This window comes from Microplitis demolitor, chromosome 4 (genome assembly GCF_026212275.2).
Source record: "Microplitis demolitor isolate Queensland-Clemson2020A chromosome 4, iyMicDemo2.1a, whole genome shotgun sequence".
NCBI lineage: Eukaryota > Metazoa > Arthropoda > Insecta > Hymenoptera > Braconidae > Microplitis > Microplitis demolitor.
Window position 1 is genome coordinate 16,651,918 of NC_068548.1, and position 19,927 is coordinate 16,671,844.

A 19,927-nucleotide genomic window follows, 5' to 3' on the forward strand; every position below is an offset into this window, starting at 1 on the left:
CGGACAAGAAAATCCTCAGACAAAATATTTCGACAAGAAAATATCCTCCTGTCAAAATATTCCTGAAATAATATTTTGCCTTTTAATAGACAATTTATGAGTATTAAATGGTTGCATGTTGAAAAACATCATTCTTACACGCGTAAAATAATTTTGTTTTTTTAACTTCCCGCTAAGAAAATTATTAATTTTCAAAAGTTCGGGAAGTTATTAGTTTCATCCCGATTTTCGAAAATCGAGTTTTCATCAGATGTCGACGTTTTGAGGTCCTAGGAAACTATTCTATTTTTAGAAGGATGCCCGAGTGTGTGTGTCTGTGTGTGTGTAAACTCTTAATATCTTTTTAATGAACTGACCGATTAAAATGTTTAAGTTGGCATTCAAAAGAGTTTGTTGGGCGTCAACTTTTCTGAAAATTTCAAGTCGATCGGTCAAATAGACTCTAAGATATAGAAGATAAACAAAAACAAATTTTTTTTTTTTTCAGTTTTTTTTGCAAATTTTTCAGAAATGGCTCGATCGATCAATTCCAAAATCTAATCAGCTCTAGAACTCAACAAAATGCGTCGATTGCCACCTCAACCGTTTCAATCGGTCAATTCTTCTGAGAGATATCGTTGAAGAAAAAATGGTAAAAAACGGTTTTTTTTTCGAAAACAACGGCATACAAAAGTATTTTCGAGCTTGAAAATGTATTCACAACAATGTTTTCGAGCTCAAAGAGCTGGCCCGCAAGGTCAACTGATAGACCGATTTTTCCGATTGTTATTAGTTGTTTTTAACTTAATTAAATTTATGTTTTTTTTTTTTTTTGCATTCATCAAACGAGTTTTGACGACTGAGGTTAATATCTTACTGTACACGGAGAAAAAATTAAAGGAACTGTTCCTATTACGTTTATGAAATATCATCCCATACCGTTATGGTAATGATTACTTGGGATTATGGGATATAGACCCATACTTTTTGGGAAGGTTTCCATAAATATGGTAACAATTCCTATCATTATGGTAACAGTTCCCATATCGCATGTGAAAGAATCATGGTAATATTTACCATACTCATAGGAATAGTTCCCATAAGCAAATACGAACCAATCCTATAACCACATTCTAACAGTTTCTAAGCGTATATGGTAACGGTTACCATAATATTATGGTAATCATTCCCATAATGTATGGGAATTATTACCATAATATTATGGGAATGGTTACCATAATATGATGGGAATGGTTACCATAATATTATGGGAATGGTTACCATAATATTATGGGAATGGTTACCATAATATTATGGGTATGGTTACCATAATATTTAAAAATTATCATAATTTTTTTTTGTAATAAGCGTTTTTTTTGTATATTTAATCTTTTTGTGAAACTATATTACAATAAAATATTATTTTTGGTCAGATAAAAATTAATTTGTAAATAATAATAACAATAATAATAAATAACTTCATAATAATTTACACTGTAAAATTCTATAGAAAAAAAAAATTATAATTTCTAAATATTATGGTAACCATTCCCATAATATTATGGTAACCGTTCCCATAATATTATGGTAACCATTTCCATAATATTATGGTAACCATTCCCATAATATTATAGTAACCATTCCCATTATATTATGGTAACTATTCCCATAATATTATGGTAACTATTCCCATAATATTATGGTAACCATTCCCATAATATTATGGTAACTGTTCCTATAATACTATGGTAACGATTACCATAATATTATAGTAACCATTACCATAGGTACATAGTAACGATTACCATAATTCCATAGGAACTATTCCGATACCGTATGGGAATTATATCCATAATTATAGGAACGGTTACCATAATATATATGGGTGCCGTTCCTATAATCAACATTTCAAAAAAACCAGTTACCATGCAGTATAGGAACCATTCCCATAATATATTGTAATTGTTACTATAATTTTCTCTCCGTGTAATAAGAGTTGTTCACTTAGTGTTATGATTAAGTAAAACATTAAAGAAAAAATCTGGGCGTCGGTTGACCCTGCGGGCCAGCCCCAAAACTTCCCGCTGTTTTCGACCTCAAAGAGCTCGAAAACATTAGTGTAGATATATTTTCGAGCTCGAAAATGCTATCACATGCAATTGTTTTTTTATGATCTTTTCAAGCTCTGACAAGTTACCTGTTATGCTGAAGTTTGAAAATTTAAGAATCGAAAATCATCAATGAAGCGGTTTTTAAAATTTAGTTCCTGATTTTGTTCAGTAAAATAAGTGTATTGAGGCAGAAATCAATGTCGGGGATCAAAATCAAGATTTAAATAAATTTTGACTCATGTAAGAAACAATAAAATATGAAATATCCGATAAAAATATTAAAAACTACGTTTTATCGATTTTTTTGTTGATAATATGATTTAAACTAAAAACCAAGTTTGATGACATTATATGATCGAAAGAAACCATAAAAAAGATGAGTTGGTATGATATCAGGCACATTTTAGTACGTTATATTATAATTTATCCGGAAAAAATAACATAAAATGTTATTTTTTTAACTTTTCAACGCCGATATCTTTTGAACTAATCAATCGATTTTGATAGTTGACGTGGCAATCGGCGCGTTTTATTGAGTTCTAGAGCTGATTAAAATTTGAAATCGATCGCGTCAGTCGTTTCGAAAATATTTAGAAAAAACCGTTTTTCACCATTTCTTTCTCCCGCGATAACTCTCGAACGAATTATCCGATTTTGATGTTTGAGGTGGCAATCGACGCGTTTTATTGAGTACTAGAGCTGATCAGATTTTGATGTCGATCGTATAAGTCGTTTTTGAGAAATCAATAAAAAACTAAAAAAAAAATTTTTTTTTTTCGTAATTCGCAAATATTTTCGAGTCTATTCGATCAAATAATCTGAAATTTTCAGGAAAGTTGATGGCCAACAAGCTCTTTTGATTGCCACTCGGACATCATTCTGAAAATAGTCAGAATAGCTTCCTAGGACCTCGAAACGTCGACATCTGATGAAAACTCGATTTTCGAAAATCGGGGTGAAAACAATAACTTCCCGAAATTTTTGAAAATCGTCGATTTTCTTAGCGGGAAGTTAAAAAAATGAATATGGTCGTCTTACAATCCTAAACTACATTTTAAACAGATTATATTTAGTTTTTTGAAATCAAAATTTTAAAAAAGTACGCAGGTATTTTCACTGACATATAAAAATTTATAAACGTAAACAATGCACGATATGTTGACTGTTGTTGAGTACGGACTCTTTGAAATATTATTTATAATAAATAGGCAGGATATTGAAAATGAGATGCAGTAGGTTTTTGATTAAAATGAACATGGTATAATTATTTTTGAAAGTATAAAAAACTCAATTAAAAATATTTTTAAACGACAAAAAGAACATGAATTTTTTAATAATTCGACACGGAAAAGAAATCGGACGTTTTGATTGTTGATTTTTCCTTATAACCATTTAGCCTCTTTCTTAACTGTGAGATTTCGAAAAGTATCACTCGATACCGTAAAATTATAAAACTGATGATTAAAGTCCGAAAAACATCATATAAAGTTGGAAATTCGACAATTTTAAAAATTCAAAGCTCCGAAGTTAGGTCAACCTTTAGATCTAAACCAAAGTTGAAATTTTCAGAGCTATTTGGGGATAGAATGACGTGTAAACTCTGAAATTTTTGAAATATTTCGAGTCGATAGAAAAAAGTTGTGAGTATCTAAAAACAGCGATTTTTAAGAAATCGATCGGCTTTATGTGGCTGTATTTCAAAGGCATAGCAGCCATTAGGAAAATATAGGGTAGAAATCAATAGAGCATACTTCAACGAAAAATTTGAGCTCTTGATCATCTTTCTACTTAAAAAATTGTAGATTTGAGAGCACTTTTAAAATCGGAAAAAAAAAATGATTTAAACAGTAGCTCAGTTAGAAGCCCACAGCTAAGCTGAAATCAAGTTCAAATCAGTGAGGTATTTTTTTCATGGAAATATAATGTTGACAGGGAAAAATGCCGTCTTGATTGAAGCCCAAAGTTATATAGGAGCTGAGGTATGAATTTTTGAAAATAACTAAAAAATTAATTTTTTTTTTTAATCCCACATAACTTATGCATTTCCCATTACAATCCAGTTTCGTCAGTTGTATTTCACAACTATTTTATATTTTAAAAGCATTTCTTTTATTACTTATGCTTATGATATATCAAATGTACCTCTATGCCCTATGATTATCACCGGTCTTATCATTACGACAGCACCCACAATTCTTTTCGGTTCTTAATGAAATTTTCTAAACTTATTCTATAGACGATTATCTTGATCAAATTCAAAGATGAGCTAAATCGGTCGATTAATTTTGAAGTAGTAGTTGTTTGAAATTTTCACGATTTTTTGAAAAAATCAGTTTTTATTTACTCTTGAAGTTCATATAACGTTAAAACTAAAACTGTTAGACAGTTTCAGTAAAAAGTATCTCGAAGCTTGTTTAGTAAGCTTTAATTTTTTACCTTAAACTTTATGTTTTGAGCATTTCTTCCAATAAATTGATAGCCTTGAAAATTCTAATGGAATCAAAAAATTTTAAAAATATGGTTTTCATTCCACATAACTTATGCATTTCCCAATATTATGCAATTTTGTCACTTGTATCTCATTGTGAACAAAATAACCTGTAAAGTTTACAGCTATTTTATATTTTAAAAGTTTTTCTTTTATTATTTATGATGTTTCAATCGTACCAGTACGACCTCCCGGGAAAAAATTATCAGGCCTGATCATACTTGATCATGCATGATTCAGGCATTTTCAGGCATGATTTTGCACGATTCACGCAAGGACATGCATGATCATGTATAACGAGGCAAGAATATTCATGCATGACCAAGGTCGGCCATGAATGATCACTTATGACTTTGCACGGTTCATAAAAAGGCATGCATGATTATGCAAGACCAGGTTCAATCATGCATGACTATGTATAACGGGAAATTAATCATCATGCGTGAGATTTCATGACTGAGTATGACTTTGCATGAACATACATGACTATGCCTGATTCATACAAATTGATATTCAATCATGTGTGATCATGGATGAGAATGTATAATTTGGAATGTATAATAATAACTACAATTTAAAAATTTTGTTGCTTAAAATTTATTTTTTAATAATTTAAAACTATTGCATATATAATTTCCTACACGCAACATATGTTACATTGTTTTAATTTGATTTATGGTTAGAAATAATAGTTTTCCACTTTCACGGATAGGCATTATTTCTTTCGTATACACCCGATGTTCAATACTACAGAAAAATTTTGTATGTTCAATGACAAATTCTTCTAAAACAAAACATATTATTTTCTCTAACTACGAAAAATTGTATTGATCCATAAATAATGAAGTTATGATTAGCCAAAGTTATCTGTACTGTGAAACTGTTAGTTTTTATTGTTTACAAGCCTTAGACTAATATATATATATATATATATATATATATATATATTAAGGTGCTTCGTTTCCGGTGAAAGTATTTTTTTTGTTGCTCATCAAGCAAAATATTGTTTTTTATGCTAAAACAAAAATTCCTACCAAGTTTGAGCTCTTAATTCCAATCCTAAGTACTTTCCATTTGATTTCAAAGATTTCCCATTTAAAATACACGTAAATTAAATTACTTTTTTTTTAACTTTCTAATACTCAGCTACGTTTTATGATACCAATGCAGTTTTGGTCGCTAATTGTAGGGCGATGATTCGATGTTCTTCAAAAGTGTCCATAGTTACTTAGCTGTAATTCCAGCTGTTTCACTGATGGCCGCTGAGAAAGTAATTTTTCGTATCAAATTGACCTTTATTGGCTTGCAGAACGTAAACCAATGAAAATACACTGGAAATGTTGGTGGGAATTTTGTAGGAAATTTTATTCCCTTCAAAAAAAGTCCTATGAGTCAATCCGCTAAAGTCCATAGTTTCCGAGTTATAGTAATTTTAATCTTTGAAAAATATAATATAAAAAAAAAATGACAATTGATATTTTATTTTTTAAAATATTAAAGTCACTATACATTTATATAATATTGTTAAAGCCTTTCTAAATACTTTTTAGAAGGATTACGAATTGTTAACGATTTACAAGTAATTAATGATGTCGCCGAATGAGCAATTAAATTAACTCAAAAGTATATCAACATTTTAACAGCACAAGAAAACCAAAAACAATGTGTGATACAAGTTGTATGTGAGTACAAAACAATATATCCTAATGTGACTAAAGCTTGGTTAAAAAAAAATTATAAAAAAAGCAAAAATGATAATAAATCTGCTTATAATAATAATAATAAATCTGCTTCTAATAATAATAATATTATAGATACAGACATTTTTAAATATTTATTTCACCACTTTCCATTAATTTATTTTAAAGTTCACCTGCATGAAGAAAGGTATGTTATTTTTTTATTTCGCATAAAACAATGTTTTTTTCTCTTGATGTTCTGTTTAGGCCATGAAATCTACATAAATGATCATCGGTACTCTAGTGATAATAATAATTATCTCTTATTTCAACGATTTTATAGCCAAAAAAGGTAAAAATGAAAATAAAATTCAAAATATTATAGAATTGATAACAAACACAAGTTTAACGTTAAATAACTTTTAAAGGAGTTACTTTATCGAAAATTTATAAGAAAACTTTTTTGTAGAGCGTTCAATTTCCTATCAGAATATGCTCCGATCGAATTTTTACTCCCATTTGTTTCTGAGAAAAAAAATTAAAAGTCAAAAGTCTAAAAATCCCATGTTATTTAAATGGAAAATATAAAATGATTTCGACACGGTTTAATGTAAAAATTAAGAGTCTGATTGTGTTGGATATTTTTTTTTAGGTCATAAACTAAAGATTCAAGGGGCGATCGATAAATAAAAATCGATTCGGGAAATAACGGACACTCTAATACAATATACATAATTTTCTATTTTTTAATTCAATTTTTAGGTTTTTTCGCTTATTCAAAACTTACTAAATTTTATCGTTTAAGACTGTCCTGTATATTTTTAGTTATGCCAAAGTTTTATTTTAGTGAAATGACAATAATTGAGTTATAAAAAAATACAAAAACTAATTCAAAGTATTAGTTACATATTATCAGTTAATATTCAAAATTCTTGATCGCCGTTTAAATATTTAAATTTTGGGCTGAAATTTTCAGCATAGATATGATTTGACAAATATAAAATATTGCTGCCACGAGAAAGAAAAAAATTTGAAATAAAAATATGAATTTCAATCATTTTTTATATTTTCAAAATTCGTGAGTGACCTCTTGAAAAGTTTTTATCGAGGTAATTTTTGGAGAGGCTTGTTAAAACATTGTAAACCAACAAATTTTTATAAGAGACTCGAAAAAACAAAATAGTCGATTTTTTTTGGGTCACCCTAATATATATATTGTAGTAACTGGTAACTTATAATTAATATCACTTATCATACTACAATAATAACACACTTAAAGTAAAAATAATAACACCACAATTAACACCAGTGAAAGAAAGGCAAGAGCGCGCTCTAGATATAGTTTATTGAATACAAGATGTGTATGTTGTTATGCTGTCAATATAAGACTGACTGACTATATCCTGTTTAGAAAATCTCATGGAATCCAATAGATTCTCATGAATTCCCATAGAGATTTTATAAGAATGAATGAGTTCTATGAGAAGGGCTATAGTTAAGTATAGGGCCTTATACATACAGCTATAAGAATCTATCGGATTTTTTAAGCAGGGTAGTCGCGCATCTATAAAACAAGAGAAGAAAATATTTGTTTTCTAGCTATTGAAATATTTTAAAGATCAGTTTCACCTTCGCTATACTACTCCTTTTTCAATAAATTATCGTGCTGATAAAAATTGTGCTGGAAGAATCGAACTTAATTGAAATTAAAATCATTTAAAATTTTAGTTTGATTCCGCTATGGTCCCAACACACCCTATCTATCACCCTACTGGGAAAAAACACTATAGCCCAAAAACAACCCTGTAAGCTAACGCAAAGAAAATAAAAAAAAAAAAGCAATAGACTATATAAATTTAATTGAGCTAATAATTGATAAAAAAAAAATATTCTGCTAAGAAGTTAATTGATATACGTGACTCTATTTTCCTATTTAGCGAATCAAAGTAAATAACATTAAAAATGTAACCCTCCTCTCGATTAAATGGATCTTCAATAGAAATGGGAACAGGTTCAGGATGGAAACAGGAACTCCCTCCTCTCCTCCTTGAAGGATTAGGAGGAATGGACTCTTTCTCTCTCTTCCCAATGAAATTGGAAATATTATCTGCACATAATAAAGAAAACAAAACGGGTATATCTAAAATTTTATTAAATTTTATACTAAAGCATATTTCATCGTTACATCTTATTATTTGTCAGTTGTTAATTTATAAAGTTTCATTATCGTAATCAATTCCATAATTTCGATCTTAAGTGTTCAATGATCTACCGCTCGATCCATTCAGACCATATTCCAATATGTTATCTCGAGCTAACACATCAATGATACTGAATAATACACGTTGCAACGAATTTCAATTTTTCCTCCGAAAAGTTCCTCGAAAACTCTCCAGGGTATCCATCTATCTCTCAGAAGTCGTGGCCACTAACAAAAGAGAAATGCTGACGAAGTCAACTCCGGATGAATCCCAAAGCTCCAGTCAGGATATTGTTGACGACCCGGGAAAAAATGATCAGTCCTGATTATGCCTGTTCATGTATGATCAGGCCTGAAATCAGACATGATCAGGCCTGATCATACCTGTCCATGCCTGTTCATGTCTGAAGCGTTAAATACACTTAGGCCTCATCATACCTATTCATGTCTGTTCATGTCTATTCATGTCTAAAGCGTTAAATACGCTCAGGCCTGATCATACCTGTTCATGCCTAGTCATGTCTGGTCATGCCTGTTCATGTCTGAAGCGTTAAATACACTCAGGCCTGATCATACCTGTTCATGCCTGTTCATGTCTGTTCATGGCTGTTCATGGCTGTTCATGTCTGCTCATAGATACAAAATTTTGTTGACCAAGAATCTATCACATATGAGATTTTTATTACTTAAAGTTCATACGAAACTTACTCTTCAACTAAATCTCTTACTTCAGAAGGTAGCGTGTTAAACTTTCGAGCGCAAGGTCCACGGTCCAAATCCTCCACACGCCAGGACTTTTTATTTGTTTTTTATTTTTATAGCAATAATTATATATAATATAAAATAGTTATACATAATTATATATATGTATATAGGGCCATTTTTTATATATAATTTTTTTTCCCGGATGGGCATGAACAGGCATGAGCATACCTGATCAGACCTGAACATGCCTGATCAGGCCTGACCAGGCGTGGTCATTTTTCATGTCTGATCAGGCCTGAAAACTCATGCCTGTTCATGTCTGATCAGGTCTGATCATTTTTTCCCGGGCAATGATAAGTCCTAAGAATTCAAACTTCTGATTTGAGCTGAGCTCTCTCAAACCAAAAGAAATATCCAGTCTCTCATCGAAAGTCCAGGAATTCTGGGAACCCCTTACAACGACCAATCGTTCAGGGTCCTCAGACAGACTTTCCTCAGCTAACAACCGAACTAAGAACATTCCCAGTCCTAATAGAATCCCAGGAGTTCCCAAACGACGTTACCACCGAGATCATTCAGAGCCCTCAGCCAGACTTCTTTCAGTATCTCGAGAACTCTTCAACGACGTCTACAGTATGGCTATATTTAGGCTCCACTGCCAGACTTCTCTTACGGACTATACCAGTCTTTAGTAAGTCATCTAGACAAATTTTAAATTCTATCAGTTTGCATGATATCTTAGACTTACTAATTGACTACAGAATCCCGGGAACCCTTTACGACGTCTACATTGAGATCGTTCAGGGTCCCAGAGACTTCTCTTATCTTTTTCTTATTCATCAGAATATGGTGCAAGACGGTTTACATGCACGATTTTATATTTTCCATTTGATATTTTCCTAATTCTGTAAACTACATTATTTAATTAATTTTCAATTTCATAAGGACTCTCCGAATCGCACTAAAGTAAACAAAATTATTAATTATTTTCGTTAATATTGACTTCTTTTTTTTAACTTCCCGCTAAGAAGATCGATCATTTTTAAAAATGTTTAACTTCCCGCTTCGAAAATCGATGATTTTCAAAAATTTCGAGAAGTTATTGTTTTCACCCCGATTTACGAAAATCGAGTTTTCATCAGATGTCGACGTTTGGAGGTCCTAGGAAGCTATTCTGACTATTTTAAGAATGATATCCGAGTGCCCGCGTGTGTGTGTGTGTGTGTGTGTGTGTGTGTGTGTGTGTGTGTGTGTGTGTGAATGGTCTATAACTTTTTAACTAATGAATTGATTTGGATGTTTAAGACGGCAATCGAAAGAGCATGTTGGCCATCAATTTTCCTGAAAATTTCAGATCATTTGATCAAGTAGACTCGAAAATATTGGCCAATTACGAAGAAAAAAAATGTTTTTTTTTAGTTTTTAATTGATTTCTCAGAAACACATTGAACGATCAACGCTAAAATCTAATTAGCTCTAGAACTCAATAGAACGTATCGAATGCCGCCTTAACCATCTCAATCGGTTAATTTGTTCGAAAGATATCGTTGGAGAAAAAAATGGTAAAAAACGGTTTTTTTCCAAATATCTTCAAGACGACTGAATCGATCGCTTACAAATTCTAATCAGCTCTAGAATTCAATAAAACGCGCCTATAGCCACCTCAAACGTAAAAATCGGTGAATTAGTTCAATAGAAATCAGCGTTGAGAAGTTAAAAAAAATAACATTCTGTGTTATTTTTTCCAGATAAATCAAAATGTACTGTACTAAAATGTGTCTAAAATCTTACAAAATTTTCCTCTTTATGGTCTTTTTTGATCATTATAAAATGCCGTCAAGCTTGTCCTTTAGTTTAAATAATATTATCAACAAAAAATTCGAAAAAACACAGTTTTTAATGATTTTCTCAGATATTTTATATATTATTGTTTTGACCTCAGCCAAAACTCGTTTTAATCTTGATTTCGATCACTGACATTGATTTCTGCCTCAATACGTTCAGTTTATTGAACATAATCGGAAATTGAAATTTAAAAACCGCTTGTTCATTAATGATTTTTGATTCTTAAACTTTCAAGCTTTAGCATAAAACGTAACTTGTTGGAGTTTGAAAAGCTCATAAAAAAACAATTGCATGCAATAAGATTTTCGAGCTCGAAAATATAGTCACATTAATATTTTCGAGCTCCTTGAGCTCAAAAACAGCGGGAAGTTTTGGGGCTGGCCCGCAGGGCCATCCAACGCCCGGATTTTTTTTTAAATTTAATTCATAACAGCAGTTTTACAAAATTTCCTTATTTATCTGCCTAAACCTATATTCATTGACTCGATAAAATGACTGAGGCATTACATAGCCCAGATAGAAGAATAAAAAAAAATTTTCAAAAATGACTACCTATATATATATACAAAATCTTTTATCTATCGTTCTACGACCTTAAACCATTAAATACGTTTGGTTCATTAATCACGTCGATCGATTATATAACAAAAGAGCGGTTAGATATCACGATATTTTTAGTTAATTTGTACTTTTTTTTCTTTTTAATTTTATCTAACTCTTATTATTATTAAATAATGATACATCACCAAACTTATCCTTTCCGAATTTTAATTTGTCCATAAGTTCAATTTGAACTCCTCAATAAATTCTAAAAAATTTTTTGCTGTCTGCACAGTTTCTTCCTGTTTTTTAAAAAAAATAAGATCATCCGTTGTTTGATGGTTCGATCACTTTTATTTTACATTTTTATCACACACGTAATTACTCATACTCGCACTTTAACATAACTTAATAGAAATTTTTTCACAACACTAATTTATTAATCACGAATTTTTTTGTTTTTATGTAGTACATCACACAAGTAAATTCAAATACGCACTTCAACGCCGATTAAGAAAAATATTTTCACAAAACTTATTTAATTAATCACTGTATTCATTTAAACTATTGCACGCACTTAAAACCGATATTATAAAACATATCCACAAAACTTATTTAATTCATTACTAAATTTATTTAAATTTACACACGCACTTTAGCACAAATTAGGAAAAATGTTTTCACCGAAACTCGTTTAATTAATCACGAAATTATCTATTTATTTGTTTTTTAATTTATTGTCATTTGTGTCTTTAGTAATATAAAAAAAAAATCACGATAATTTTTTCTTATTCTTTGCCTTGCCCGTCGCGTCACGATATTTCGATAGATATATTTTTTATTTAATTTTATATTAGTAAGTTCACACTACACACACGCGAAGGTTACGCGAACTTCTCCCAGATTAAAAACTCCGATTGAATCCGATTGAATCTGATTGAAACTCAATCAGAATTCTATTAGTTTCAATCGGAAACGAATTTTCAATCAGAAATGTTCGGGAGCGTTTGAGGCCACCGATTGAATTTCAATCAGATTAAATCGGAAAATAATAATTTTAATTTTCGATTATTTTCCGATTGAATCTGATTAAATCCGATTGAAATATCTCAATCAGATTCAATCGGAAAATAATAATTTTTTAAAAATTACTGTCCGATTGACACCGATTAAAACTGATTGAGATAAATTCAATCAGTTTCAATCAGATTCAATTAGAAAATAATGTTTTTAATTTTCGATTATTTTCCGATCGAATCTGATTAAATCCGATTGAAATATCTCAATCAGTTTCATTCAGATTCAATCGGAAAATAATAATTTTAATTTTCGATTATTTTCCGATTGAATCTGATTGAATCCGATTGAAATATCCAATCAGTTTTAATCAGATTCAATCGGAAAATAATAATTTTAATTTTCGATTATTTTCCGATTGAATCTGATTGAATCCGATTGAAATATCCAATCAGTTTTAATCAGATTCAATCGGAAAATAATAATTTTAATTTTCGATTATTTTCCGATTGAATCTGATTGAATCCGATTGAAATATCCAATCAGTTTTAATCAGATTCAATCGGAAAATAATAATTTATTTCTCGATTTTATCCCGATTGATCAATTTTTTATTTCTCCGTGTAGAATCATCTAATTGATTTTAAACTATCTTCCTGATGAGCTAGATATATAGCTAAAGTCCTTAGTAAAAATGAAATGAGGCACTGGCTAGCGTCTCGCTAGCGTCGCTAGAATCAATGCTAACGTTAGATGACAAACGAGGCAGCCCTTGTTTATTTTTAATAGGGGTGTGTGTATTATCTATGAGATACGAGTAGTTTAACATTAGACAGTATAAAAATTGTAAGCTTAATATAGTATAAATCCTTTTTACTGTAGAATGTTCTACTGATTGTATCTTATAATCAGTTCACTTCAGCAATATCACCCTGTTTAGAAAATCTCATTGATTCTTATACATTCCTATAGAGATTTTATGAGAATGAATGAGTTCTATGAGAAGTGCTATATGGTTAAGTATAGGACCTTATACAAACAGCTATAAGAATCTTTCGGATTTTTTTAGCAGGGAACTATAATAAACAATTTCGTAGAGGACGAAATTTTCTAAAAGATGGGTGCTATGCATCTTTTTCGTACGATGAACCATTTTTTTTTCACTATTAATAAAATTATATGAAACAAGTGAAAAATAGACTTTTGGAGCAGATAGAATCGACATAGACCGAGTTAGAGCAATTTGTTTTATAGACTTTCAAATTCAACAAATTCTCTGCAAATTAAAACTGGTTTCAAAACGATAGCTTAAAATCTGGCTAAGTTATTGCAATTTTAAAAAAAGTGTTATTCAATTAACATACTTTTTAAATGGAAAAATTTGATACTCGAGAGAAAGTACTTCAAATTAAATTTAAGAGCTGAAATTTTCAGGGAATTTTTTTTTTAATATAAACAACAAAATTTTCTTGTGTCGGCTAGAAAAAAAAATTTCGTTTCAAACGAAGCGGATTCAATTAGAAAATGATAATTCATTTATCGATTATTTTCCGATTGAATCCGAATAAATCCGACAGAAAATTTTCAATCAGTTTTAATCAGCTACAATCAGAAAATAATAGTTAATTTATCGAATGTTTTCTAATTAAATTCGACAGACAATTTTCAATCAGTTTCAATCACATCGAAAAAGTAATTTCTTACTTTACTTCCCTAGGTGTGTAATATACTATTTCTCGTCGATGGAGGCGGAAAGCGGCAACTTCGTTTTGCTCAGCGGGACGATAGTGACGCTTTCCGCCCGGAGGCGAGAAAAAAATAGTGTTCTGATCGACATTTAGAAACTTGGCATTAAAATGGAAATAACTGAAAAACATTGTAGAATTTGAAAAGAATGTATCAAGGATAATTTATAGGAAATTTAAAATTGTCTACAGAAAAGATTTCATGGCATTTCATAATAAGTCAGATAGTTTCACCGGAAAAGTAAAAAGACCTCGAAATTCACTCTAACTTGATTTCGAGGTTCAATAACTTTTGAACAGATGGATTTATGAAAAAATGATAAGAGACTTTTCTTGTAGAGCGTTAAATTCCCTACTAAAATGTATACTGGACTTATTCATACAATGAGCCATTGTCGAGGTAAAAAGTTCAAAAACGAAAAAAAATTTTGTTTCCCATGTTATTTAAATGAGAAATCAAATTTTTCGATGAGCGAAGCCCCTAATTGACTTAGTTTTTTTTTCAAGCGGGAATATTTTTTTTGTTTTATAAATTGTTAGTTTTTCAGGTAGGACAGAAAAAAAAATATCGCCTAAATATGAAACACTCTAAATTATATATATTTATATACATACATATATATATATATATATATATATATATATATATATATATATATATATATATTTAGAACCTATATACATAATTAAATATTTATAGGCTTCATATCAATGAAGTCTGATAAGATCTAATCATACATAGACATATAACTACATATAAGTTTATATCAGTCATGTCTAATCAGATCCAATAATATATAGACCTATATCTGATTATATATGGGTTTATATCAGTCAGATCTGATCAGATCAAATTATATACAACGTCATGCATAATTATATATAGAGGTAGATATGGTTATATATAATCACACATAGTTATGTATAATTAGGCAAAATCATTTTTTCCCGGGTAAGCGACATTTATATTGATGAAAACAATTATTCCTAATTAAATTACTTAATTAATAATTTTCAGATATTCTAAATGAGATTCTAAAAATGACTATATTCTTTCATGTATGATAATATATAATCAGATCTGGCCAATTTTGGGATCTGATCATATATAATTAGGCAAAATCATTTTTTCCCGGAACGAATTAGTGAATATTCACTATTTCCTTTTCAGAGAGTATACATATTAATTACCATCTAAAAAACAAGCAATTCTAAACACTTGCTGTGGTTGTTCATTCAAAAATCGTGTTCGTAGCTGTTCTTCAAGAGTTTCTTTCAGCAATAAAATTGTCTCAGAATCGCGATCATCTAAATTCAAGAAACTATAAATAATTGAATGTATAACTGGTCGCACCATTGCAATGGTTGAATTTGTTTCACTGCTTATTGGATTTGTAGCCCTATCAAACGACTTAAAACCTTTTACAATAGCTTCTAAAAATTTCCAATGAGACATTTTCAAGGATAACTTTCTCTGCATTTCCAAATTTGTAACTGACCTATTATTTAATACCAATTCAATTGCTTTACGCTGCTCTATTACTCTTTCTATCATGGCAAATGCAAAATTCCAACGAGTTACGCAATAAGTTATCAATCGAAGTTCAGGTGAGTTGAGTTTATGCAGCCTGAAGAGTATCAGTAGCTATATTGGAGTGTTTGAAGTGTCCTACGATAGCATTAACTTTATGGAGACACTCACTAATATTTTTGTCTTTTAAAGCTATCTCAATCGCACATCGCAAGTATGAAGCAACGAACAATATCTCCAATTTTTGCATTAACTAAAGAGTCAAGCTTCATAGCAGCAACCATATCAAGCGCATTATCATGAACAACGCCATATACTTTATCAAAAATATTCCATTATTTTAAAGATGTAGATTAATGATTGTGTATATTAATTGCTGAATGGCGTTTAGACATTTCTAGAGTGTCTAAGGTGAAAGAGCGCGAATTAAATAAATCATCAACTGCATGTACAGTGATTGTTAAAAATGATTTTGTTGCAAGTGATGACCAAGCATCAGTTGTTATCGATACAAATGGAAAATGTTTTGAAATAGAAACTATTTCTCCTTTTACAAAATCATATAAGATACTTAAACGGTTTTGAATCACTGTTCTATTTGGAACTGTATAATCTGGACAAACTGTTTCCATGAATTGTAAAAATCCAGCACCTTCTAAGAATCCACATCATGCCAAAATCATATGAAAACCGTATGGAATCTCATGGGGATTTTCGCGCCAATTTTCCATGGGAATGTGCACCATGTCAAAATGTAAATCTAAGCTCCAACAGTTTTCTATGTGAATTTCCCACATAGGAATCCGGATACTCATAGTTTCCTACATGAATTCTTATATAAAACCATACTCTTCTATATTAATTCCTAAGGATTCTTATATAAATCCATAATTTCTTTTGGGTTTCCATACAATTCCTCATAGATTTTTTGATTAGGGTAGTGAGTTATACACAGTCATGTATGCTCATGCTAAGTCACTCTCAATTATGCAAACCATTCTCTCCATATCATAAATTCTCATTCATGACAATACTTGATAAAACCCGATTTTATATGGTATGTATGACGTTGAATGATCATTCATAACTGAGTTTGGTCATACATGACATTGCATAAATCTTGCACTACTATTCCTTCCTCGTCATGCATGATTGAATATGATTTTACATGAACATGGGTGCCTTTGCATGAATCATGCGGTGTCATGAATGATAATTCATGATTGAGCTTGGTCATGCATGATATTACATGAATCGCGCATGACTATTCTTTCCTCGTCATACATGACCAGGCATGATTGACCGTGGCTTTGCAAAGACATGCCTGAATCATGCATGATCAAACATGATCGTGCATAACGATCTTCTCCTGGGTTACTATACGTTCCGAATTATACGTTCTCAACCATGATCATACATGATTGAATATCAATTTGTATGAATCAGACATAGTCATGTATGTTCATGCAAAGTCATACTCAGTCATGAAATCTCACGCATGATGATTAATTTCCCGTTATACATAGTCATGCATGATTGGGCATGATTTTACATGGTCATACATGACGTTGCATAATTCGTGCAGTGTCATGAATGATCTGAGCTTGAACACGCATGACGTTGCACGAATGATGTGTGACTATTCTTTCCTCGTCTTGCATAATCATGCACGATTGAACATGATTTTACATGGTCAAGCATGGCGATGCAAAAAATCGTGCAAAATCATGAATGATTATTCACGACTGAGCTTGGACATGCATGATATTGTATGCATCATGCATGACTATTATTGTCTCGTCATACATGAACATGCATGATTAAACATGACCTTGCATGATCATTCATGACTTTGCACGATTCATGCAAAGAAACGCATGATCATGTTAGGGCATGTTCAATCATGCATGACTATTCTTGCTCTGACATACATGATCGTGCGTGTCTTTGCATAAATCGTGCAAAGTCATGAACGATCATTCATGACTAAGCTTGGTCATGCATGAATCATGCACGACTATTTTTGTCATACATTATCATGCATGACTGAGCCTGGTTTTGTACGATCACGCATGTCTTTGCATGAATCATACAAAATCATGCTTGGATCATGCACAATCATACCTGAATCATACATGAAGGTGCATGACGATTTTTTCCTGAGTACCATGAACCTCCAGTTTTCCAATCGAATCAAAATTGTAATTTTGACAGGCTAAAAATCATCAAATTTTCGCGTGAAATTTGAATTTTTTTTTAAGCTCCGCCATTGTATTAAATTTCAATTTATTTTTTAGCGCGAGGATCACGGTAAGAGAAATACCTTTTGGTTCTTATAAACTTTTTGGTCTTTTTGATTTCATGCACTGTGAAGGTCGCTATCACTGCACCAAAAATTTTATCTTGTATTAATTATACACTAGTCCCAAAAATTAAGGGAAAGAAAAAAAATTCGAAATTTTTGAGTGATTTTCAACATGCTGTTGCTCGGTGAAAAATGATCGTAGAGTGGAAATAAAAAAAGCAAATTGTAGCCTTAAGTTTCTAGTTTTCAGATATGGATCTCAAATTTTTTTATCATGCACGGTTCTGGAGTAATCTTAAGAAAACCGACGAAAAAAAAATTTTCAAAATTTTTGCTCGTCTTTCAACAAATCTATGGGCTTCAATTAATTTTTTTGGATAATCTGACTTTGTGACTCTTTCAGGAAATTTTATGCCCTTTAATTTTGCGGCCTCAAAAAGTCTCTACGATGATTTGGCGCCGAGTTATCATTGACTAAAGCAAAAAAGTCCATTTTGGCTTTGATAATCAATAACTCTGGCGTATTGGTCGTACAAAGAATGGAAGTAGGGTTTTAAAAACTGGAAAACATTCTCTAAAAGACAAGATTGGTGGCTTTTGATGGAAAATTTTTTTTTTAAGTGATAATGTTTATTAAAAAATAGGTAAAAATTCGCATAATTAAGGATATTGGGAAATTTTGCTATAACTTTGGATATAACGAATAAACAAAGGATTTCATCGTTTTTTTTCCAACCACAAAGTGTCCGGAGAAAACCCTGAAAATTTCAAAGCGCTGCGATTTTTCTTTCTTAGTGTCCCGAAGCTTTAAATTTATCGATTTTGCCAAAAATCACCATAATTGGTAGTTTCTCGGTTTTTGTTCATTTTTTCGATTTTAAAATGTTTTTTTCACTAATAATCTTGATTTCTTTGATCAAAAAGACTGATTATCGAAAAAAATTGAAAAAAAAAAAAATTTTTGAAAATTTTTTTTTTTTTTTTAAATTTAAAAAAAAAATTTTTTTTTTGTATCCGTAATTATTTATCATTGTCAAAAAAAATTCCTCAATTTTTTTTTTCACCGGCATTAGCGTTACCCAAAGCGTACCACGTGGAGGTTGCTCAGTCGAATTTACGCTTCTTACACACATACCGACCGTAAAAAAAAATTGAGAAATTTTTTTTGACAATGATAAATCATTGCGAATACAACAAAAAGAAAACATCGGTCTGTCGGTTGACCCTGCGTGCCAGCCCCAAACTTTCCCGCCTATTTCGAGCCACTTGAGCTCGAAAAATTGTCGTAGATACATTTTCGAACTCTTTGAGCTCGAAAATACTTTTGTATGCCTTTGTTTTCGAAAAAAAACGTTTTTTACCATTTTTTCTCAAACGATATCTCTCGAACGAATAAACCAATTGAAACTGTTAAGGTGACAATCGACGTGTTTTATTGAGTTCTACAGCTAATCTGATTTTGAAATTGATTTATCGAATCGTTTTTGAGAAATTTCCAAAATACTAAAAAAAATTTTTTTTTTTTATTCTTCCGACAACGGTTTCTATTGAAAGAATTGTCCGATTTTGATGTGTGAGGTGGCATTGGACGCGGCTTATGAAGCTTCAGAGCCCAGTTGATTTTGAAATCAATTCATAGAGAACATAAAAAGTTATAAAAAAAAAAAAAAACATTTTTGAAAAAAGTTTATTTTTGAAATATCTCTGAACAAGCCGTTCCGATTAAGTTTAATTTCTTTAGCTTCAAGGTATTTGCAAGCCGCGTCGAATGGCAGCTTGATG